At 46.5% G+C, this 25,229-nt stretch overlaps 1 long non-coding RNA gene across 1 annotated transcript in view; it reads left to right on the top strand.

The window, feature by feature from the left end:
- Positions 1 to 21,370, top strand: part of LOC124240918 (uncharacterized) — a 31,296-nt gene extending 9,926 nt beyond the window's left edge. The window contains exons 2-4 of the long non-coding RNA XR_006889051.1: positions 12,095 to 12,187; positions 15,149 to 15,250; positions 20,113 to 21,370. This is a non-coding gene — a long non-coding RNA (uncharacterized LOC124240918). The remainder of the gene's footprint in view (positions 1 to 12,094; positions 12,188 to 15,148; positions 15,251 to 20,112) is intronic.
- Positions 21,371 to 25,229: the final 3,859 nt, after the last annotated feature.

The following is a 25,229-nucleotide window of genomic DNA, read 5'->3' as shown; positions in this document are numbered from 1 at the left end:
GTACCAGTCCTCAAGGTGACTCCTGGAGCTTTGTAGGAACTCAGCCGCTCCCCCATCCTCCAAAAGCTGGACTCTGACCTCCATCCTTGCAGATCTGAGTGACAGGTGTGGAATGTGGGCTGGGCAGGGGGGTCAGAAGAGCACAAGCAGACACAGGAAGGTTGGGAGAAGGTCGGGAGACACGCAGGACCAGGCACAGGCCACGGTGGCCTGGGCATGCTCGGGTCCAGCCCCCTCACCGCTGGCTGCCGTAAAACCTAGGCAGTTTAGGTCCTGCTTAATGGGTACAGATCGTCAGGGAAATATTACTGGGTTTGAGGAGCCCATGAGGACTAAAGAAAATGCCAGTTGGATACAAGTAACAGATGGTCGCCACAAAGTTGTTAAAAAATTAGCGCCCAGCTCCCCGTCAGTCTCACAAAACGGCTTGTGAAGCACACACTGCTCTCCAGTGGCTGTCGTGTCTCCTAGCCCGAGACAGGCCTGCGGGAATGCATGTCCTCATGCCCTCGAGGGGCAAGCCTCCACCTCAGGGAGGAGTCTGCCTTCACGTGACGATCGACGCTGCTCCTCTGCCCGTGGGTGTCCCACGGTGCCTGGAGGGAGAGCGCGGCGCACCTGTCAGGTCGTGACTTCGTGCAGACTGTGGGCCCGCGTCCGAGCGCCTGGCGTTGGCCTGGTGTGTGCCTAAGGATGTGCGTGTGTGTTTCCATCTGTCAGTCTAGACGCCTGTCGTTCGATACAGGAACCATCAGCCACGTGTGGCTATTTAAATTTAATTAAAATTAAACAATTTAAAATTCAGCCCCTTCGTCACACTTGCTTAGTAGTCATGCATGTCTGTTGGCTGCTGTGTTGGACAACACAGATAGAGAATATTTCCATATTACAGAAAATTCTGCACAGCGCTGCCGTAGAGGCTGTGTGTGCACCGTGTGTCTGTGCCTGTCTGGTTCACGCGTGTGTGCATGAGGAAGCCCCCTGTGCATGAGGGCTTTCAGGGTTCTTGTTGGGGCAGGTTTGTCTGTGGGCAGCTTGTGTGTGTGTGCCCAGGAGTGCCTATGAATCCATGTAGTTATGTGTGCTCCTGGCTGTGTACATGCCCTCATGTATACCTGTTTGTTCATTCATTCATTTAGTCATTCATCAAACACTTACTGAGTACATACTCCAGGGCCTGTGCTATGTCGTAGGGATACAGAGGTGAATAAAACCTGCACCTCCGGAAGTTTCAAATCTAGTGAGGTTTACAATTACAGCATAAACTCAGTCCTATAGCAGAGGCACCGGTATTTGCTTTAGGAACCTAAGGAAGGATGTGCTAAGACCTGAGGAAGCTGGACAGATCTTTGCAAGGATAACATGCGGCATTTACAGTCCAAAGAAGGAGGGTGTGCAAAGCCCTGGGGCAGGATGTCACAGTGTGCCTAGAAAAGCAGCTCGTCCTGGGAGCAGCCTTACTGCGCCTCGTGGGGATGGAGACCATGCCTGAGGATAAATCTGCAGGAGGGGCAGTTGAGAGAGTTTGGGAAGGCCCCTGACTGCTGTGGCGAGGAACAGGACTCATGGGCAGGGTAACCGTGTCGAGAGAGCTCTCGGGCTGCGGTATTAAGGATGGCAGGAGGCAGGGGCATCGAGGGGCAGGGGTATCAGTCTGGGAAGGAAAGTGGAGAGTCAGAGGCTGGGGATGTCTGAAGTCGGCATCTGAGAGTGAGTGGGTGGACCCTGAGATGCAATTCTCTCCATGGCCCCTGTTCCTTTTGGGGCTGAGGGGAAGAGAACATATTTCTGGTCAGGAGACACTGACCACGGGAAAGCAGGATGCAGATGAAAAACAGCGAATGTTAGATTTCAGTGGCTTGTGGGAGAGCAGCCCTGACCCCTCCAGGCCATGGAGTCACTCATTGGACCCGCTGTTTGTCAAATATCCTGCAAAGCTGGGAGGAGCCAGCCTCTGGGCATAACTCACATCTCTGTGAGCCTGTGAGGGATATTTCTGAAAGAGGTGACACCATCTGTTTTCCATTGGTGATGATCTGAGGAGGAGACTGTCCAGGCTGGGCTCCTGGGCGCCCTCAGGCTGCTCTGTCCACCCCAAACTCACACATGAGGGACCTGCTTAAGGGGCTTCCCAGCCCGCGTGCCATCTCGACCTCAGTCCCAGTCCCCTCGCCCTGCCTCGTTCCCTCGACCTTGTCCTGTCCTTCTCTCCATCTCTGATGCGGGATTCGCTGCTCCTCTCACATTTCTGTTCCCATATGGCCGCCTGCACACGGCATGTGCTGTATTGCGGGACGCTGCCTTGGATGATATTCCTCGAGGTCCCACCTCCCTCGTCCCCCTGAGTGACCACCTTTCTCCCATTGGTGAAGTGTCCACCTGGTTCTGCGGGCTCCGGACAGAGGCAGTGGGCTTCGCATAAGCATGTAAGCTCTTAGACTCTTCTTATCTGTTACAGTATTCAAAACATTATTTAAAAATCAACGTCCTTGTTCAGTGTGTAACCTTTACGTCAGCTGGACTATCTGCCTGTTAAGAACTGGAAGAGGTTGAGAGGAATCCCCAGGTATGCGCTCTGTGGAAGCCCAAAGCCATCCTCAACCTTCTGTGAAGCCCTAATTAGGTTAATGGTTCCATGGTCACCTTCGGTCCCAGATCTCACAACATACACACGCCTAGTGAGGGGAGTTTTCCTCTCCTACCCAGCTCTCTCCCTGAACTCTGCTGGACAAGGGCCCTGGCCTGAGGTTCAGCAGCGCGCAGACCAGCTGACGGCCCAGCACAAAGCCCCTGAGGCCCTGGCAGTGTCGCAAGACCAACCCAGTCGTGTGCAGCTTTAACCTGGGCCCACACCACGTGGGCTGGCCTGAGGCTGAGGGGCCCGTGGTGCCCGCGCTCAGATCCCAGTGTCCCAGAGTGTGGCGGAGCAGGGCAGGGCACGAGAGGAGGAGCACGCCTGGAACAGGCTGGTTCTGCTGCACACCCGCAGAGGTGCATCAGTGACACTGTGGGATGCTGAGAACCTGCACGCTTTAGGAGAGGTGAGGTCGTGGCGGCAGGGAGCCAGGCCGGCTTAGGTGCTGGGGGAGCAGGACTTCAACTGCACCGGCAGCACCTCTGAGCTCAGCTTGGACAGAGTTCTTCAACGCTCTGAGCTTCGCTTTCATCACAATAAAAACAGCAACGGTAACCCTTCCTGCCACGGGGCCACGGTAAATGCTGAGGTGCTGATCACTCATCCTCATCGCAGATCCAGGAGAGAGCTCAGGGGTGATACATTCCAGAGTGCAATGTGAGTTCTTGCTTCCCGCAACACCCCATGATGGTCCTTCTCAGACATCTCTAGTGACAAATATGTTCTGTATTAGTGGACACCTCTAGGAATTGGGAAAATTCTCATTACCCTGAGCTACAATCTGCTGATCTACCTGCTGATACTGGTTCTTGTGTCGGAGTACACAGTCCTGTCCCCATGACAGCCTTGAAGTTATTTGAAGGCATTATCTTGTCTTGCCCAAATCTTCTCCATCCAAAAATTCATTTCCACACTTCTTGTTAATCTGATATCTCTTCTGGTAGGTCCTGTTTAAAAAGGTCCCTTTGGACCTCACTCCCAAATGTGTGGACCAGAGTCAGACTCCCTCAGAGTGTGGTCTGATTGGGGCATCATTAATTGCACTCATTAGTAGTTAGTGATAATATGAACAAGCTTTGCTAAATCTTTTGATGGTTTCCAAAGGCCATACTTCATAGTTGAAAACTGGTAAAATTTCCCTGTGAGAAGAAAACTGTGCCTTCCTATTAGGAACATTCCACATTGCTCAGGTTTTTCTCTCCTGATTAAAGAGGACTGGAAGAATTATACATATGTTTGCTCATAATGAGTTCAAAAGGAATGAAATAACGTTATCAAGGCTTAGGTGAAAGTCATAGCTCAAATCCAAAGAGGAGGACATAAAACCTATCATCTGCCCTTCCAGAAAGAATTTTGAGGCCAGGAATAAATGGGAGTCCAACCATATTGGGGAGAGTCACAGGGCCCCATGACTCTAAGGCATCTTTGGAGACCGGAATTTCTAATGGTCTGTTCTTCACAAGAATTCTTACTAAGCCATAGAACCACAGTTTCATACTGATTCATAGAACTATGAATTGACACTGATTCATAGAACCGTGATTTCATACTGATTTCTCCAAATTCCAGTCCAGCACCACAGAGTACATTATAACTTTCCTCCTTTCTTAATTTGTAGTTTTTTTCTCCAACAGAGAACCTGGCTCTCATTATCCACAATATATTTACTTCTTGCTCAATCCTAGAATAACATAAAGAAGCGTGGGATACCACCCCCTAATCCTTTTTGATTTTAATTAGTTTTGATCACATAAAAAATTAACATATTTGTAAATGTAGGAAAAATTAAAAGGTGTACTCACAGAAGTGTCCCTCATCCTGTTCCTCCTGCCCTGTTCCCATTTCCCTGTCCTTTCTTGCCCCTTCCCATCTCTGTCATCTCATTAGTCTTTAGTTTCTATTTCCTGTGTTTCTTTTTTTGCTCACATGAATAGGTACATGTATATTTTCCTGTTTCCTGTCCTTTCGTATGTGAAAAGTAGAGGACCAGCCCTGATAGCCTAGTGGTTGAAGTTCAGCACACTCCACTTCAGCAACCCTGGTTCAGTTCCCAGGTACAGAACCACACCACTCTTCTGTCAGTAGCCATGCTGTGGTGGCGGCTCACACAGAAGAACCAGGACTTACAACTAGAATATAAAATGATGTACTGGGGCTTTGGGGAGGGAAAAAAAGGAGAGGGAGAGGAAGATTGGCAACAGATGTTAGCTCAGGGTGAACCTTTCCCAGCAAAAAAAAAAAAGATACTTCATAAGAAAGTTCTTATCTTTAGGTCCAACTTAATACCTAAATGACAAAATCTCAATTATTTAGCAATTTCAGGCAAATACATAAGAGAATGAAGAATTATTGAATATTCTTTCTAATTTTCTCTATCCATAAACCTTCTGGTCCTGATTATGAGTCCCTGCAGGCACTAACCATTCAGCCTGAGTGTAAGCACAAAAGGGCGGCAGGCATCCTCACTGGACACTCATCTCCATTTCTAAACTAAGACAATGCGTAAACTGAAGACCATCTTCTGATCAGTAAATGTAAGGGTCTGGGCGCTAGGAGGATCTCTGGTGCTGCTCAGCTCCAAGATTCCGTGAGTCTCTGTTCCCATGGTGCTGGGGTTCTGATATTCCAAAAATGAGAGAAGCATTTTCCTGAGGTGTTCCAGGCAGCCTCACTCTCCCATCTCGAACCTCCTTTGCCAAAGTTTGAACATGGGTGGCATGAGCTACACGATGAAGAAGAACAGCTTCAAAACAGGAGACCCCATATACCTGCGCAAGGCCCTTGTAAACAATGTCGGAGAGGAGAAGAGGACCAGGCTCCACGTTCAGAAACTCCAGAAGGCCTTAAACATCCGGCTCAGGGAGATCGATAAAGAAAAAGCAGCCCTGAAGAGGTTTTTGGGAAAGCTTCGTAAGACAACTGGCTATTTTCCTCGACAGCCCTTCTGGTGACCACTGCCACTGTGAGAGAGGAGTTCATGGAAATGGTTCAGTACAGAGCACATCTGAGTCTCCTCCTGTTATTGCCGTGTGACCCAAGAAAGTAGCGTAAGAAACCACTGGAACAGGTCAAAAAAAGAAAAAGACTACAATTAAAGATAGAAATGGAACGTCTATGAGAGATCAACAGATGTCTCCTACAAAAGAGAATAAGACGTTCTTTCCCCAGGTGGTCTGATTTCTTTCCGATGTGAAGTGGTGATACGCAGCCCATACAGTGTCTCCATCTGGACTTTCCCTGAGACAAGAATAAAGCCCAGCTATTGTAGAGATCATCCTGATACTGATCATGGAATACAGATATTTGCCTTAATCTTGTTCTTTTCTCATTGATATCATTTTCAAATATTTTTCTATAGTTTTAATAGCACGAATAAAAGTTAAGGCAAAAAGTAAGATGAAAATAAGTAATAAAAGTAATAAAAAAAGTAAGATGAAAAGCATAGAATCAAGTCTGTAAGAGAGCTTGATTCAAATCTAGGTTTTGCCATGTTCTTACCTTTGTGATCCTGGACTTAGCAACTCTTTTCTCTTATCAAAGATGGAGATAATAACGCCTATATTAAAAGATTGCTTTAAGGATTAAATAAGATTATATATACAGGGAGTATTGCAGACACCCCCAAACTGCTACTAGCTAGTATTGCAGTTGATTTTGTTTTGGTTATTTTATTGCTGTGCAGTGGCGCTCAGGTTCTAGTCCCAGCTCTTCGACTGACATCCCAGGTCTCTAGGCAGGTCGAACCTTGGCTGTTGCAAGGCTCTAATGTGAGAACTGGACTAGATCATCTCCAGGGCCTCTTCCAGCATTAAGTTCTTGATACTGAAACTCCATAGTTCTACTTTGAAGTGTTTGCCAGACAGAGCAAGGATTCAGCGATCAGAATGTGTATCACAGTGACTTTAGGGGCTCAGATACATGTTCCTGTTGAGCCATAATTGATCTACCAATCTCATGTTATTCAAGTGTGATACATCTTAGCAGCCTCTCATGACATACTTGCTGGGTGACTGCAGAGCAAGTGCAGCCTGCCTCTTGAAAGCCCTTGGGATTAAGCCGCACGTCTTTATTGTTTAGGTTCTGCAGGGAGACAGACGTAGATTCTGCCAGATATTGCTGTTTGATCCCAGGCGGGTTAGCTAACATTTATATACCTTTGTGTGTACCTTAAGGTGCTTGGGTTTTTCAACTGTACGATGGGAATAATAGTTCTTAACTCAGAAGACTGTTGTGATGTCTTCCTGTGATAACACATGTAAGTCTGTTAGCACAACTAACACATTGTAGGTATTCAATACACGCAGTTGCTATGGTGGTTCTTTCTGGGAAAAGGCAACAGCTGGAGCTTCTGGGCTAAGAAACAGCCTTAATACTCATTACTCTTGGATCTCAGAATGATGACCTACTTAGCTAGATCTGTCACGTGCTGCAGAAATGTGTGTGTGTGTGTGTATCCAAAAGAGGTGATGTGGAGCTCTAGGTAGAGAGATCCTGTGATGAGGATTTCGAGGGTGACCAAGGAAGACGTGACTACGAGAGAGTCGTACAGCGAGCTTTCTTTGGGTGGCACTTTGATGGTTTGCATGAGAAGGGAAGTCCCTCACAGCAGGAGATCTTCCAGTGGCAGAGGCAGGGGGCTACCACCCAGACAGGGACAGGGCAGAGGAGCTCCTGGAGGAGGGGAGTCAGAGGGGGCTGAGGGTCTCGGCGATGTTGCTCAGCAGCCAGATGGAGAGTGTATTGGTTTGTAAGGGCTGCCTTAACGAAGTTCCGTGAGCTAGGTGGCTTACACAAGAGAAATCTGTTCTCTCAGTTCTGGAGGCCGGAAGTCTTAGATCCAGGTGTGGGCAGGGCTGGTTTCTCCTGAGGCCTCTTTCCTTGGTGTGTAGACGGCCGCGTCCTCCTGGTGTCCTCAGAGGTCATGCTCTTGTGTGTGTCTATATCTTAATCTCTTCTTATAAGGACACCAGTCACACTGGATTGGAGCCCACCCTAATAACCTCATTTTACCTTAATTACCTCTTTAAAGGCCCAATCTCCAAATAAAGTCAAATTCTGAAGTAGCGGGGGTTAGGGCCGGAACATAGGGATTTTGAGGGGAATGCGGTTCAGTGTATCCCAGGGCTCAGATCGGAGAGCTCTGAGGAGCAGCAGCAGCTTGGGGCTGTTTATAGCCCAGGACTTATCCATGGCCAACAGATTTGGGTGCAATTTCATGGGGTATGGCAAAGCAGGCACTCTCTGAATGGCTAAAAGTATACTAATTTGGGCTACATTTAAAGCAATTGGCTGTGTAAAAATTTGAGTTTGGTGTTGGCAGACTTTCAACTAACAGTCTTAGCCTGCTGTGAATCATGTAGGGGCCAATATTACCTTGGGACATCCTTACTTATCTATGTATTTACTGTGCGTGTACACACACATACTTCCAATAACAAGGACTCGGCCTCCCTGGGGAAGTGGCTGATTCCAGGACTGGGGGGGCAGTACTAGATGAGCTGGAACATCTTAGAGTGCCAGAAAGCAAGGAAATGATTAATCTTGGGAACATAGTGAAAGGACACAGGAGAAGAAGTGATATCAATGAAAATGGTAGAGTAAGAACATCAGAAAACTCTGTCCTCCATAGCAAAACTGAGACAACTGGAAAAAATTGTCAGAATCACCTTTTTGCAGATCTCTGGAAATTAACAAAGGCTTGCAGAAAGCTTGGGAGTGTCTATTCAAGGAAAACGACTGTATCAGTAAGCACAGAATGCCTTGTTGTGTTTTAACTTACACATGTCCCATCCCCCACTTTCCAGCTCCATGGTAGCCTCAAAAACTAACAGCCCCAAATCACAGTGAAAAGCAGCAGCCTGGCAGCCACTAGAAGGGGCAGAACAGGGCTGGAAATTTTTCAAAGCTACCTTCCCAGAGAATTGCCTTTATTTGATCTGGCTGGTGGTTCCCTGGAAGACCCTGTTTAGAGGGCTAACTTTATCTGATCTTGGAGCTCACTCAGTGTGAAAAGCCTTTGCCTTGAGGGTGTTTGACAAGAACAATTACAAGCAATTGTTTAAATTTATAGCTAACAGTTGGGGCAACGACAAACTAGCCAAATAGTGTAAAAAGAAAAACTGGGGAATGAGATGTTCATAGGGCTTTGAAAGCTCCTAAGAATCTAAAAGGTCACTAACAGCTAAGGAAAACGAAACCTCTCCCAGGCTTTGCAGATTAATCTGTTTGGGCACTCCTTCATGGCTTAGCCAGGCCACTTACAACTCTGCCTTTGCCTTCGCTTCCTGTTTGTGCTGAGTCTAGAGATCGGCCAGAGATGAAAGCTCAGGATCTTCTCAGGTCTTTTCTGAGCATGTGTCATCCCCAGGTTATATGCGTGTCTTTCTAAGTTACCCAGTACACACAGGCACTTTTGAATGCCCCAATTTCCCAAAGAAACTCTGTAGCTTTTCTTCCTAGGCTTTTAGCATGTTTGTTATTTGCCTCAATTGTAATCTTTTGCCCTAGGTTGCAGTAGGTTGTTCATCTGCCTTAGAATGTTTTTGAGGAATGCCCTCTGTGTAAGGCAGTTTTCTGGCCTGAAAGAATTCCAAATTAGGTGAAACAGACAGGCACCTTCTGTCAGTCCATCAGGTAGCCCCTGAGACAGGTCAAAGCAGACAAACACAATTATTTGCAAATAAGGTCTCTGCTCCCTCCAGAACCAGGGACCAGGGTCCCACACTGGGAATGCAGGCTGCCTTCTTCAAGACTGCTGCCAAGCTGAGCAGGGGAGTAGGTCAAGAACAAGTGAAAATGCTGCAATGCTTTCCTACCATTTTAAAGTTGACTTCTTATTCAGCATTCTCTTGGTTTTTCTAAAACTCTGTTTTCAACAATTCTGGCTCTCTTGATTCTCAGAATTTTTGCTCATTTTTTTTAGCGTTTCTGTACAGTGATGGGGCCTTGGAACTAGCTACTCTGACATTTTTGCTGATGTTGCCCCTTTAGTATTTCTTGTAAGGCAGGTCTGTTACCAAATAATTCTTTCAGTTTTTGTTTCACTCAAAATTTATATTTTTTCCTTCATTTTTGAAGGATGGTTTGCTGGATATAGAAGACTTAGCTGGTAGGGTCTTTTCTCTCAGTACTTTGTATTTGTCTTCCCACTGCCTTCTGGCCTCCATGGCTTCTGATGATAAATCAGCTGTTCGTCTTACTGAGGAGCCCTGAGCATGAGAAGAAGTTGCATCCTGCTCCTGTTGGATGAGGTTGTCTATAAATGTCAATTGCATCCGTTGACTGATGCTGCTGTTGCGTTTAACTATGTCCTAACTGATTTTTTGCCTGCTGTATCTGTCCATTTCCAACACAAGGATGTTGAGATTGCCAAGCATGATAGTTAATTTATCTATTTCTCCTTGTAGGACCATCAGTTTTTGCCTCACATTTTGATGCTCTGTTGTTAGGCACATGCACAGTAAGAACTGTTATCTCTTCTTGGACAGTTGGTCCCGTTATCATTATGTAATGCCTCTCTTTATCACTGACCATTTGTTTTGCTGTGAAGTTGGCTCTAAAATTAATATAACTACTCCAGCTTTCTTTTGATTACTGTTAGCATGGATATCTTTCTTCATCTCTTTACTTTTAATCTATATGTCTTTATATTTAAAGTGGTTTCCTGTAGATGATATCTAGTTGGGTCTTGTTTTTTGATCTACTGTGACAATCTCTTTCTATTAATTGATGTAGTTCTACACAATAGCAGTTCAGTGTGTAAAGGCTGCTATACTGCTTTGTATATAAATGGAATCATTCTAGATTTATTCTTTTATGTCTTACTTTTGTTCAGCCTTCTGTAAGATTTGTCATTGTTGCAGTAGCTCTAGCTTGTTTATTATTCTTTTGTATGACTCTACCACAGCATATTTATCCATTCTCCTATCTATGAACACTTGGGTTGTTTCTCAACTATCACGATGCTTTTATGAACAATCTTGTTCATAGGTCATGGTTCACATGTGCAAGAGCTTTTCAAAGATACGCATTCCTATAAGTGGTGACATGAATATCTCCAACATTAGCATTTAATATCAAACTATTTTCCAAAGGGACAGACTAATGTGCATGACCCCCAGTGCTGAATGAGTTCCAGGTGTGACATATCCTCAACAACACTTGTAACTCTCAAGCTTTTAAAACTTTTTGCCAATCTGAGGGTGTCGCATGGAATCTCACCATGGTTTAATATGCACTTCCTTGAATAGTAATGATTTTAAATAAATTTTCATGTATGTATTTGGCCATTTTTATTTATGAAGCACCACCTAATTTCTCTTCTCTGCCTGCCTTTTCTGATTGAAAAGACTTTTAAATATATTTTTAAATTTAGAAAAAATATACAAATATATTCTACATTTTAATCCTTTGTTGTTTATATCTGTTGCAGATGCTTTCTGACACTCTTTACTTTATCTTTTCAGTTTTTAAATGGTGCTTTTAATGTACAGAACTTTTAAATTTTAATGTGGTTAAATTATAAATCTGTTCCTTAATGGGCAGTTCTTTAATGATTGATTTAAGCAATCCTAACATAGCAGACAGTAAAAAACTATTATTCGGTATGCTCACTCTTCTAAATGTTTTAGTTTACTTTGCACATGTCATGGAATTGATACCTGCATATGGGATGAGGGAAGGATTCCCATTTGTTTTCCCATATGGATACCCAGTTATCCCAGCACTATTTATTTTAAAAGAAAATTGTCCTTTCCTCCCATTGTTCTTCAGTGCCACTTCCCTGTAATATCATGTCCACATATCCATTGGTCTGTTTCTTGATAGAAACCTTTTACCTCAATCTCTCTCTTTCTTATCCCATCACCAATAGTACACTCTTAATTTTATTTATAGTAAGTGTTGATATCACACCTTAATTTCATTTTTTGTCTATGCCTTAGCTATTCATGCATTTCTATATAAATTTTAGAATCATATTTTCAAGTTCTGTAAAAAAATGTGTTGAGATTTTGTAGAGATTTCATTGAATGAATATATATGTATGTATGTGTGTTGACGTATCTTTACCACTGAGTCTTCTGATCCAGGAACACAGTATTCTCTATTTACTTAGGTTTTCTTTAATAGATCTAATTAAAGATTTATAATTTTACCTGAAAGGTTGTGCACACATTTTGTTACATTTATTCCTAGGTACTTGGAACTTTTAAAATCCCTTGTAATTAATATCTTATTTCATTTTATAAATTGCTGATACGTAGAAACACAAAGTAGATTTTAATTTGTTCATTTTGTATCCAGTAAAGTTGCTGAAATCTTATCAGGGCTAACGGTTTATCTGAAGATTATTTGGTTTCTCTACATGCATTATCATCTTATTTCTGAAAAGGATGGACTGTTGCTTCACTCTTCCAATCGCTACGCACTTGATTTATTTCTACTTACCTTATTGCTCAGGCTCGGTTCTCCAGTAAGAACGCTAAACAGCAGAAGTCATAGTGGGTTGTTTTGTTCCTGATTATCAAAAAGAAGGATTTCGACGTTGCACCAGTAAGCATGCTTTGCGGTAGCTCTTATATAGACATGTTTCTCAGTATAATAGTTACCCTTTATTCCTTATTTGCTAAGATTTTTTAGTCAACATAAATGGATATTAAATTCTAGTCAATAATTTTTCTGCATCTTTTGAGGTGCTCATATGATTTTTATCCTTTAATCTTTTTGTATGATGTATTACATTGATAGATTTTCTAATATTAAATCAATACCTTATATTCCCAGGATTAACCTATCTTGACTATGATATATTGTCTATTTTAAAAATATATTACTGGATTTGTTTTACTGACATTTGTGATTTTGCACCTATGTTCATAATTGACACTGACCTATAATTTTCTTTTCTTTTAATGTCTTTGTCAGGTTTTAGTATCAATTTATGCTAGCTTTATAAAATTTAGGGGAGTGTACACTTCTATTCTCTGGAAATTCTATAAGATTTGGAATTACTTCTTCACTAAATATTTAGTAGAACTCAGTAATGAAGCCTGGAGTTTTCTTTTGGAGACAACTTTAAAGTTAGGTTTACTGAAGTATAATTTATGTGCAGTAAAATTCACTCATAAGTGTGCAGTTCAGTGGGTTTTGACAAATGTATACAGTTGTATACCACCAGAAGACATAGACTATTTTGGGGCTGGCCCCGTGGCCGAGTGGTTAAGTTCGTGCGCTCCGCTGCATGCGGCCCAGTATTTCGTTGGTTTGAATCCTGGGTGTGGACATGGCACCGCTTGTCAAGCCACGCTGAGGTGGCGTCCCACATGCCACAACTAGAGGGACCCACAACTAAGAATATACAACTATGTACTGGGGGGCTTTGGGGAGAAAAAGGAAAAAAATAAAATCTTTAAAAAAAAAGATACAGACTATTTCCATCAACCCCAAAATTCCCTCATCCCATTTGTGTTCAGTCCCCTCTCCTTACCCCCAGACCCAGGACACCACTGGTTTGGTTTCTATTGTTATAGTTTTGCATTTTCAAAATGTGCTATAAGTGGAATCACACAGTCTGTAGCCTTTGTGACCGGCTTCTTTCACAGCCTAAGACTTTTGTGATTCATCCATACTTTTGTGTGTATCAGGATTTTGTTCCTTTTTATTGCTGAATAATATTCCACTGTGTAGATGAACCACAATTTACTTTTCCCCTCACCAGTTCATGAACATTTGGCCATTCCTGGTTTCTGTGAACATTCATGCACAAGCCTTCACACAGATATGGTGACCATCCTGTGTTCCTTTGGACATCAAGACTGCCACCCACACACCAAGACTTATTACTCACATAATGAGGCTTTCTGGAGAGCAGGGTGGCTGCCAAGCAGGCCCCAAAAAGGGCTTGAAAGATCAAGGAAAGGAGACTGGCTTAGGTTTTTTCTGGTGGTGGGGCTGGGGTGGGGGGTTGTGTGGTTTGACCCTCCCATCATCAGCTGGGGAGGGCCCACCTGGGCTGAGGGCTTGTCTGCTTGCCCAGACGTGGGGCAGAAGGGGAAGAGAGAGGCGTTAGGCTTAGGAGCTGTCAGAAAACATCCAAAAAATGGAGTTAGACTTTCTTACAGTAGACATATTTTTTTTACTCTTGGGTAAATATGTGGAAATGGGCTTGCTGGTTCATATGGTAAGTACATATTTAACTTTATAAGAAACTGTCAGACTATTTTCCAAAGTGAACGCACCATTTTGCATTCCCACCAGCAACATATGAGAGTTCCTGTGGTTCCACATCCTCACCAGCACTCACTATTTTTGGCTTTTTCCTTGAAAATGTTACCTATACTAGTAGCTGCAATTTTAATTTGCATTCCCCAGTGACATGGTCGTGAACATTTTTCACGGGCTTATTTGCCATCTATCTATCTTCTCTGTCAGTTTTTGGGGTAACTCTCAACTCTGTTCAATTCTTTTTTTTTTTTATTAATTCAATTCTATTTTTAATGACTACAGGACTATTCAGTTTTCCTATTCCTTCTGGTAGGTAATCCTTTTCTAGGAATTTATCCATGTCATCCAAATTAAGAATTTATTGGTATATAATTATTTATAATATCCTCTGCTATTCTTCTTAGTAATGTCCTCTTTCACATTCCCACTGTTGACTTTTGTGCTCTCTCTTTTTTTATTTTTAAGGTATGCTTTTTTTGGTGAGGAAGATTGGCCCTGAGCTAACATCTGTTGCCAATCTTCCTCCTTTTTTTTTTTCCCTCCCCAAAGCCCCAGTACATAGTTGTATATTGTACTTGTTAAGTCTTTCTATTTCTTCTATGTGGGATGCCACCTCAGCATGGCTCAATGAGCAGTGTATAGGTCTGTGCCCAGGATCCGAACCAGTGAACTGGAGGCCGCCAAAGCAGAGCATGTGAACCTAACCACTAAGCCACTGGGCTGGCTCCTCTCTCTCTTTTTTTATGTTCTTTCGTCTTGCTAGGGAGTTGTCAATTTTATTAGTATTGTCAAGAGCCAAATTTTAATCTTTTTTGTTCCTCACTTTTTTTCTATTTTATGAACTTATTTTTATTATTTCATTTCAATTTTAAGTTTATTTTCCTGTTCTTTTTTCCAACATTTTGAAATAGATGGAAGCTCAATAATTTTCAGCCTTTTTCCCCCAAGTATAGGCACTCAAGGCTATGAAGTATCATCTAACACTGGTTTAGCTGCATTCTGCAGATTTTGATTCATAATATTTCTTCATCATTTGGTTCAAAAATTATCAAATTTCTTTTTCAATGTATTCTTTGATGTGGTTATTTTGTAGTATACTTTTTAATTCTAAAACATGGGGATTTATGATTATATTTTTGTCATTTATTTCTAAAATAATTTCATTGTGGTGAGAGAACATACTTTGCATTAACATACTTTGAACGTAATTTAATTCTTTAAAGTTTATGGAGACTTGACTTATTTTCCAGTATATGTCATTGTTTGTAAATGTGCTCTGTGTACTTGCAGGGAAAGCGTGTTCTGTAGCTGCAGGTGTGATGTCCACGCTGGGAAGGAAACCTTGTGTACCTTCTTCAATTAGCTGTAACTCCTGCTTCCTTCTCCCTCTTGGTCAGTGACCTCTCTGAAATTAATTTCCCCTCTAGTACTTGGATGAAATACATACAACACCATGTCATTTTACGAAGTGTAAATGACAGCCATCCTCCAACTTAAGGTATCCTCTGAAAGCCGAGAACCTTCTCTCCTGCCCCGCAGGGCTGACTGCTGAAAATCTGGCCCAGGATCTGATTATGAAGGTGGCAGAGCCACAAAGGAGCCTAAGTGCACAGCCTCGGCAGGTCCTTATGTAAAAATCGCCCAGACACAGAAAGAGGAACACCCCGAGATTTGGGATTGGGATATTTGAGTGGACACTCTGAGAATCTTGACACCCACCCCGCCCCCAGATTTCCCTGAGCCCTTCCTGATGGCAAAAACAGCCCCTTCCACATTACCAGGGGGACTCAGCGTCACCTGACGTGGATGCCTTGAGTGATGATGTTCTTCTCAGGACCTGCCCCTTACTCCTCATGGCCTCTAGGCTGATAGCAAGAGTCAGGTATCAGCAGAGCCTGGACAGAGAAATACAACCCTGCTTTGGGAAGAAATGCTTACATAGCAAAAGAATTAGAGGACCTGCCTAATAATAGGACCTGGGGAGTGTGTGTAAAGGAGATCTTGGTGTTAAATGAAGGAAAGTAGAAGTTAAGACTGGAGAGGAGATCGTTTATTGGCACGAGGCACTCATGTTTGATTCAGGAACATCTCTTGGGTAAACCTGAAGCCATCCCAGCAAACTAAGGTCTAGCAGCGTTGGAGTGGCAGTAAGGTGGTTTGACCTGCTGGTGGTTGACACAGTTCCCTGGGGGTGATAGAAATGGAGAGGCACTGAGGGTGCTGGTTTACTTGCGTAAACAGAACCAGTGGACTAGATGTCTTCCACCTCAATGGAAAATTAAGACCCCATAGGCAGCTTCCAGCTCCAAATTTACAGCCCAGAGCACGTTGACTGAAAGGAAGGTCAGTTCCCCTCAAGTTCCTGTAACTCTACCACCAATATACGCAGTCGACATTCCTCCAGCGCCTTCTCAGAGGAACCCATGGCCATTTGCCAGGGGAACCAGCACTGGGGAGGCTGAGGTTCCTTCTCAGGCGGAGGACAAGCTGCTGTGCCTCGGAGATCTCACCACTAGAACAGAAACAACAAAAGAGCCCTTGGGGGCCTCTGTGGGATTTTTATTTGGAGGAAACAAGTACCAAACTTAGGAATCCTCTGGTTCATTTACTGGGTAACCCCAGAGGCTGCCAAATTCTCCGGGTCCCAGAGTAACAGATCCCGGCTGCGGCACAGGCTGCCCTCCTCCTCGGTTGTATAACCCGGCAGGTCGCATGGTGCTACAGATATCTCTGATAGGTAAGGATGCTGTTTGGAATCTGGAAAGCTCCAGTGGAGCAGACCCACAGCAGAAGAGTGTGTCTGGAGTAAATCTGTGTCTCTGCAGAAGAGAACCAGTCGTCTCAAGAGCAGCTCCTGTGCCCCGGTGGCGAGAAGTCTCCCCACCACAGAACACAAAGTGGCGACTGATCTGTTTCCCATCCTGGGCTGGACGCGCTCTGATCCAGTGAATCATGAGATCTGGTGCGCACAGCAGTGATCTGTTGTGTAGTGGTCCACTTGGGACTGGGCTTAAGTGGGACCTAAGGACCAAGTAAATGACGGGAACAGGCGACCCAGACCCCACATCACCTACCTCTGCTGCGTCTCCCTCACCCAGCACCCATGCCTCATGGGCGGGGAGCTTCCTACAAGTAACCAGCACAGGAGGAAAGGACTCGGGTGCGAATCACAGCTAGGTTGCCTCATTATGTGGGCGTTCGCTGGAAATGGCCTGCTGCACACTGCCGCCTCATTACAGCACTGTCTGGGGATGTCACTGAAAGACAGTATGAAAGGAAGGCTTTCAAATGGCCCACCTGAGAGTGGCCCAGTTAGTTATCCATCCAACGGGAGAAGAACTCCTTGGAGGTACAGCTGTACACTGCCTTGGTGGTGGCAAATGGCTTGGCTGGTCAGGCCCGGAAGGACCAGACCGGGAGGTATGAGGAAGAGGCATGGGTGGGCAGACAGCACGCAGGTCCTCGTATCTCACCTGAGAGCCCACCAGAGACCATGCACCACAGGAGGCTCTCAGTAACTGGGGGCAGCATGACGTCCTTGGGCTGCCAGGCACTCTTCTCACCAACCCGGTCCTTGTGCGAAGGCTCATGAACAGAGTGTCAGGGATCACGGCTCTGTATGGGCCCAATGACAAGGGCTCCCCCATGAAGACTGGCACAGTTGCTGCCCTCACTGAAGGGCTGTCCAGTTGGCAGCAGACTGATGCAGAGCTGTTGGCTTGGCACCATGGATCACGGGCAGTATTTCATCCTTGTGACCCCTGCCCTCGGTTCTGTTAGCACCAGCACCCAAAGATCTACAGAATGCCTCACCCGTGACATCGCCCACAATACTGCCTCAGAACAGAGAACCATTTTACACCAAAGGAGGTGTGACAGTGAGCTCACGAGGACGGAGCGCATTGATCTTGTCAGTCCCCATCATCCAGAAGTCACCGGCCTGATGCAGTGGTGGGATGGCCTACGGCCGGCTCAGCTAAGGTGCCGGCTGAGGGGACAATACTGAGTGAGCTTTGCCTACCATCTTCCGACCCAGGACGTGGTGTACACTCTGAACCAAGGACCCAGGACTGATGGTGCCACTCTAGCTAGAACACACAAGTCTGATGACCGACAGGTGTGGGAGCGGCCCCTTGTAATATTACGCCCAGCGGCCCACTTGGGTAGTTTTTGTGTCCCAGTCGTGCAGCCGTGGGCTCTGGATGACAGGTCCTGTTCCTGGAGGTAGGAGTGGAGACAGTTCTGTCAGGCTCACAGCAGGGGGAGCTGTGACTACCACCGGCGACTCTTTGTTCCTTGTCAGTGGCCCAACAGGCAGAGAAAGGAGTGACCCTGCTGACTGAGGTTATAACCGACACACCTCAGGGACCAGGACTCCTCGCACCTAACGGGAGGAGATGGGTGTGTCTGGACCCAGGGCAGGTAGCCGGGGTGTCTCTAAACTTCTGTCTCCAGCAGTGACTTTCAGTGAGCAAGGAAAACTACCACAACTGTGGGCAGCCACCCTGGCGGTGAAGGCTTGGGTCACCTCCCACGCACGTTAACAGCCCAGACCGCCCAAGGGGGGCCGGCGGGGGCTCTGTCTCGTTTCACTACCACTCTTGCCAGAGGCTTCCGAGGAGGATGTGGTCACCAACCCAGGGACTCTGAGAGCCTTGTCGAGCGTGAGGATGGCTTCATTCTCAATGGAAGGAGGCTAGGGGACAGGACACCTCGTAATGTAGCAGGAGAGTTGGGAGGACATGAGGGGTTGGGACACCAAACTTGACACCTTCTCAAATTCCCTCCACCACTTTCTTCTCTCTCGTGGCTGGCACCCCATCTGCACCAGGCTGCGCCCACTTTTCAAGCTGATTGAGGCACACCCTGCGGGCCATAATCGGGCTTTGTGTCACTCCCCTGGGAGCTAGATGATGTCAGTTGGAGGGGCCTGGGAGTCGATCCCACACTGAGCAAGGCCTCCAAGAACTACTCTCAGAGTAAAGGAGCTCTGGATCTAAACCAGGCCTCCTGCCATGCAGGGGTAACAGAGATGGCAGCCTCGGTGTGGACCAGACCAGGACATGAGGCGGGGGCATGTGGGGAGCTGAGAAATGGTTACCCCAAACCTGCACTAGAGGGGTTCACACTTCGGGAACACACCCTGGTTTGGCCAAAGACCTTCAGACTGTGAACGGGGTGGAGGCAGCTGCCATCGTTAGGGTCTTGTTTCCCCAAAATGCCCACAAACATTGGCATTGTTGAGCTTTCTATTATTTCCCCCCTTTTTTGGCCAGCCTAATAGTCTAAAGTGACATGTCATTATCATTTTGCTGTAATTACTAATGATTTTGAGCATTTTATCCTATATTTTAGGGTTTAGTTTGGTTTCTTCTTCTGTAAATTGCATTTCTTGTTAGCTCATCTTTGGGGTTGCTGTCAATGGCAAGTCTTTGGTTATGGGGTCACTTGTACAAAAGATTTATATTTTCATATAGACTACTTTGTTATGGGTTTTGCTTTTGTATTATTTAATCCTGCTTTAAAGGCCTCCCCTTTTAAAACTTTCTTCCTATAATTTAAACTTTTTTTGTTTAGAAGCTTCACACATGAGAAATGTATTTTTGTGCATGGTATGAGGACAGAACCTGATTTTATTCTGTTTGGATAGCTAGTCCTTCCAAGATCATTTACTCTGAAGCATTATCTTTCCACTCTGCCTTGAAATGTCACCTATATCGTTTATCAAATTTCCAGAGACACGCGGGTCTGTTTCTCCATCCTCCGTGCTGCGTGTCTGTTCGTGCACTGACAGCACTTTGTCTCGGTGACTGAGCTTCAGTTTCATCTTCATAACTCGCAGGCAGGTCTCGCCCGTCCTCCACGCTCGTCTCCACAAGACTGTCTTCGCTACCCCTGTGCTTTTATAGCTCCGTGTGCATCTTATAATCACTTTTTACCTTCTATTTTTAAAACTGTAGCAATTTTATTGGTTTTCCTTTCAGTTTATGGCCTCTTTAAAACAGTAATTCTTCCATCCATGAACGTGGAATATCTCCTTATTCTTTATTCCTTTAAAAAAGCTTTGTGTTTTTTCTCCACAAAGGTTTTTTTTAAAAAAGATTATTCCAAGATATCATAGTTTCTGGTGTTACTATGAAGGGGATGCTTTTCCTATCATATTTTCTAATTGTGGGTACGTTGTTTTCAATATGTAGATAACCTGTACACCAATCGTGCAGAATTTCACTTACTAATTCTAATGATTTTCTTAGGTTTCTAAAGGAGAGGGTACTGTTTAGAAATTATGGTAAGTACACCTCTTTCTTTCTCACCTTTTTAGAATTCAATTTTATTTGTAAACTGCATTAATTTATCAGCACTGCCAGGGCGTTACTTGATTACGGTGGTGACAGATGTCGCCCTTACCTTGTTCGCAGTGTCAGTGGAAATGTTTTTCTGACGACTCATCATTAAGCACGTCTGCTGAGTCTTTTAGATTCCCTTTCTCCAATTAAGAAAATTATCTCCTATTCCTCTTTTGAGAGTTCATAATTTCTACTTAGATTTTCTATTTAACCCATCAATTATTCAAAAGTGCCAAGAGAGAGAGAATGTGTATTTGGGGGAGGGGGTTGCTTTCTTTTAAAAAAAGGAATCACTGAATCACGGTTAGCTCTGCCACTGCTCTTCCTCTCCCTCTGTCCTTCCCCGTCCGCCAGGCCCCAGCACTTCTCAAGGCCCTCCCCAGCTGTCTGGTCTAGTTTTCCAGTTCAGGCCCTGGCACTTGGACTGGACATCTCTGAGCCCACAAATCCCTGGTGGTCTCCCTGGCTCATGCAGCACTGGGGCACCGGCAGAGGCACCCACTCGCAGAGGCCAGCGACATGCAGGCACACGGCAGCACGCTGCTTCTGTTGTACCTTCTCCAGGTAACGGATGCTGTCCCCATGCTGTCAGCCTCTCCTCCGTGCCTGACCTGCAGACTCTCGTCCTCGCTGTCTTTGAAGCTCTGTCTTCAGGCCACCAAATGTCTCATGAGTGTTGCCACCAGGATGTTCCTAAGGCCCCAAACCCCCTCAAAACTGAACCCTGCCCTCTCCAGCCACGTAACTGACCCCTTCCAGCCCATGCAGCCTGGAAAGAGCAGAGGTGCTGGGGAGAGGATCTGGGGACAGGGACCAGCACCACTGCTGACTTAGCCAGTGGCCCTGAGAAGGCTGTCACTGCTGTGAACAGCCTCGACGACTCGACATCCCCCTCCTCGTGGGCTTCGGGCTTGGTCCTGCACGAGAAGCCACCCTCCCACTGCATCCCACAAGGCTGGGGCACAGAGCCACCCCCTTATGCGCAGAAACCAGGCCCTGGGGAAGGGGTCACAGCTGCTACTGACCTTTGGGCCCAGGTCTGAATTCTGGGTCCACATGAGCACCCACTGGCAGTCAGGAGAGCAGAGGAGGCCCGCGGGGCTAGCAGAGAACAAGCTCGCTCTGGAGCGCAGCTGCAGCTGGGGCACGGCCAGCGCATGGAGCACCCCTTGGGCACAGGTGGCCTGCAGAGGGGGCGTGGAGAGCAGCGTCTGCCTGGGTCCACACCTGGCACAGGGTCAGCTCCTCTGCAGTCAGAGTGATACCGGCCCTGATATTGGTTTCCATATATTAAACCCAGCACATATGGCATTAAAACCAAAGCACTCATTCCTTCTTACTCCCTGGCTTCCTGGCTCCAGGATCCACTATCCTCCATGGAGACAGCTGGCCAAGGACAACCACCTGGATTCGTTATCTCCTCCTTCCACCAAGGAGCTACAGCCTGGTGGGAAAGCCCCAACCAGCAAGGCCATATGTTGCCCCTCCCCTACCTAAAACCCCAGATAAAAACCCTTCCTTTTAGCTTTTGGGGAGTTTGGGATTTCAGCATTAGCTGCCCTTTCTCCTTGCTCAGTGCTGTGCAATAATAAAGTCCTACTTTCTTCCACTACACCTGGTGTCAGAGATTGGCTTGCTGCGCAGCAGGTGAGCGAACTCACTTCAGGTTCAGTATCAGGAGTGAGCGTATTCCAACATCGTGCACGTTCTCAGAGCCCCTCGCCCTCCTCAGGGTGTTGGCGCAGAATCTGCAACTACCTTTTCTGAGCTCAACCCAAAACACGCCTCGGAAACCTTTCCGTGTAGGAGGACGTTCTTCCACGACTGTCTGCTTCCTCTTGTTCTGACAGACATTTAGGTTGGTTACAAACTTTGTTACTATGAACAATGGTGCTGCAATGAACACTCCTGCACAAATGCCAGTCTTTCCCCCTGAGAGAGTCTTGGAACTGGAATTATGAGGTCAAAGAGTATCTTATTTAAAACTTTAACAGGAAAAAAACCCAAGCTTTTTATAAAAGCTTTAATCTACATTCTTATTGACCATGTATAAAAATATCTGTTTCTCCTCAGCCAACTTGTCATAGTACCAGTCCTGAAAAATGTTTGCTCACCTGGTAGGTGAAAAATCTCATTCTAGTGTCGCTTTCTTGATTATTAGTTTGGTTTCCCGCCCTTACATATTATTGGTCATTTGTACTTTTTTCTATGAATTGATTATTTGTATCTATATCTATTTTTAAACTACATTTTTATGCTTCATATAACTTGATATCAATGCTTTGTTTTAATAAGATACAGTATTCTCTCATAATTTTCCATGTGTGTTAATCTTATAATCTATGGTTCATATATTTTTCATTTCTTAGGTAAATCAAATCTGTGTGATTTTTCTTCATTCTGGGTTTACCTGAAATGTCTTTATTTCACCTTCATTCTTGAAGGATATTTTTTCTGTTATAGACTCTTGTTATTTCTCTCAAGATGTCGTCCTGGCGTCTTCCAGTGTCCAGTGCTGCTGTTACGAAGCTGGACTCTGAGGCGGTTTTCTTTCCTGTGGCTGCTGCTGAATAGATGTTTCCTAGTATCCAGCATCTCAGTTCACTCTGATGGGTCCATATTTCAGGCTTATTTTTATTGGCTCTGCTTGGGGTTTGTAGGCCTCATTGCTTCCAGGGATTAATGTCCTTGCTCTATTTAGGAAACGTATCTGCCATTCCCTTTTCAGATGTGGCTTCTGCCCCTCTCACTCCCTCACCTACTCCCAGGATATCAAATAAACACACACTGGCGGTTTTCAGGGATCCTTTATGACCTTCTTCTCAGTGTGCTCCATGGACTGGCAGCATCAATATTCCCAAGAAGCTTGTTAAAAAGTTGGCATCTCAGGTACCCCGGGGGACCCAGTGGATCAGAATCTGCATTTAAACCAGATCCACAGGTGATTTCTGTGCCATTAACGTCTGGAGGCGTGGGCCACGTCTCTCAGCAGATCTCTGAGCCACCACTCCTGACACCCCCTCGTCATTCCAGGTCATCTGTCTCCCAGTCCACCAATTCTCCTCTGTAGCCATAGCTTTTTAACTGATGGAGAGAACACGGGGAAAACTGCACAGAACACAGACGGAGAGCACCCTGCATTATCACATGGCGCGCCTTTGCCACCTTCTCCGAGAAGCGGAGCACTGCCAGCGGACCCTGGGCTCCCGGCCTCCCTGACCTTTGTGTCACTCAGCTCTCCAGCCCACTGGTGAGTCCACCCACTGAGTTCTGAACCGTTGTTATTCAGTTTTTCTACTCTAGGATTTCTACTTGGTTCTTTTCTGACACATCACTTTGTATAGCTTTAAGCTCTCTGCTAAAATTTCTCACAGAACACAGCCACCGCAGGTGTCCCCACGCCTGTGTGTGATGAGCGTGCTCTCCGGAGCCCCGTGGCTCTCCTGACGTCCTCTCCTATTTATCCTGCCGGTTCTGATTCGGCCGGTCTTACCTCCCCATGTGCCTAGTCAGCTTTCAGTGTGTGCGGAAACAGAGAGAACGGGAGGCGTGGCTGACGTCATCCTTCTCCAGACAGGATTTTCATCAGCTCCCACCAGGTGGCGGGAGCTGTGCAGCAGCAGAGCCAGGATGGTCCCCTTCCAGCCCGCCCTTACTCTTAGGCTGCAACACCGATGGCCCACCCAGGGCAGAGGGTTCACAGGGCTCCGATCCTCGGTGGCCCTGCACTCAGCTTTTGTCCCGGTGGCTGGGAGACGGCTGGTACCTGCAGAGGCTCCTGAGAGCCGGTCACTCACCAGCAGGAAGGGGCCTCCAGCGCAGACGAGCACGTAGGCAGGCAGAAGGAGGCCCACTCCCACCCGTTCCCCGCCTTCCACGCTTTGATCAGGCCCTGCTCGTCCACGGTGACAACCAGCTGCAGCCGAGGGTAGCTCACCAAATTCACCAGAGCAGCAGGCTGTCGAGGGCCCGACCGGATCTCCGTGCCCTGGGCAGCAACAAAATTCAAGAGCCACTTATAGAGGGCCCAGAGATTTCATAAATGTGTCCTCATTTGCTCAGCCATCGCCCAGTGCACACTGGGGTCATGCAGGTGAAAAGGGCGCGACCCCACCCTCACAGGATCCACAGTACGGGAGGGAACCCATACAGGAGTGAGATTTCACGGCAGAGGAGACTGTCCTGGAGGAGCGGTGGCTGAGCGTTGTGGGTACAGAGACTTCCTGGGAGCTGGCGCCATCACCGAGAGGCCGCAGGTGGGGTCCAGCGCACACTGGCATGGTGTCTGAAGCTCTTCCAGCAGCCATCTCCAGCTCACTGGAGGCAGGCTGGGCAGGGGAGCGGGATCCACATGGACACCACGCCCGGACCTGGCCTCGCCCAGCTGCACACAGGGAACCTGCCTGCGGAGCGCCCCACTCTGTCCTGGGGGAGCAGCTCTGGAGATCAGCTCGTTCGGGCTTACGCACGGGAACGGCTCCTGCTGCATTTCCGCGGCTGTCCCACTCAGGACCTCCTCCTCTGCAGCGTGCGCAACAGTGGCACCTCGGGCCAGCCCTGGCCATGGCCCAGTCTTGTCCCCTGGCCCGGAGGAAAACAGGTGACCCGAGCTGGGTCGATTCCAGGCTCTCTCCCAGGATTCTGAAAACTGGACAGAGTGGTAAGGAGCCCGGGCACTGTGGGCCCCGGCACAGGAAGGCAGGGCATCAGAGGCACAGTCCACCAACTGCTCCTCCCAAGTTCCCCAGAGCTGCCACACCAGGTCTTGTCCCAATCTGGGGCTGTGATGACCCTTTTCCTACCACGTGTCATCACTTTACCATGAGCTCTCCTCTCCCAATCACGACAGCTCAGTTTTCTCTCATCCGTCTCTTTCTTCCCCTCAGATCAACAAATCAAGAGTTGACTTCTGCCGCTGACACAGCTACTGTGAGCATCTCGGAAGGAACTCAGCACTAGGGACTGGCTGACGGTGAGCAAGTCTCGGAGGATGCAGAACGTCCCCGGGGCTGGTGGCTGGAGTG

The sequence above is a fragment of the Equus quagga genome, chromosome 6, assembly GCF_021613505.1.
Source record: "Equus quagga isolate Etosha38 chromosome 6, UCLA_HA_Equagga_1.0, whole genome shotgun sequence".
In the NCBI taxonomy this organism is placed as follows: Eukaryota; Metazoa; Chordata; class Mammalia; order Perissodactyla; family Equidae; genus Equus; species Equus quagga.
The sequence above is the reverse complement of the archived record's forward strand: the minus strand, read 5'-3'. Positions and strand labels throughout refer to the sequence as shown.